Genomic DNA, 460 nt, shown 5'->3' on the forward strand with positions numbered 1-460 from the left:
AGAAGAACGGTTGAGAGAAGAAAATTAACAGGTAAGCAGAGCGAACTGTTTCATAAACTTTATTTTACTTTTGAAAGTTTGAACGTTTTATTCTGATGTCACTTAATTTTAAGAACAAAGCAGTGCTAATTTGTGTTAGCTAGCAAAGACGCGAAGCTCCAGCGCGACATTACCTCGGTGTTTTTATCAAAGACAATATTTAATGTGCAGTGATTAAGCCACATTTTTATTTTATTTTTCTAGTGGAAAATTAATTTATATGTTTGTGTGTTTTCTAACAGTTGGATAGATGAGCCCCGCGCCTTTTTTTTTTGGCGGACACACCATCCTCCACACTTGTCTTAACAGTCATTCACGGCAGAAGCTTAATCTACAGGTAATGCAAGCACACCGCATTTCCATTTGATGCCTACAGGAGTAGGCCTGTCACAATAATCAATATATCGACTTATCGCGCAAT

This window comes from Sinocyclocheilus rhinocerous, unplaced genomic scaffold, assembly GCF_001515625.1.
Source record: "Sinocyclocheilus rhinocerous isolate Xijiao unplaced genomic scaffold, SAMN03320098_v1.1 scaffold1581, whole genome shotgun sequence".
Lineage (NCBI taxonomy): Eukaryota > Metazoa > Chordata > Actinopteri > Cypriniformes > Cyprinidae > Sinocyclocheilus > Sinocyclocheilus rhinocerous.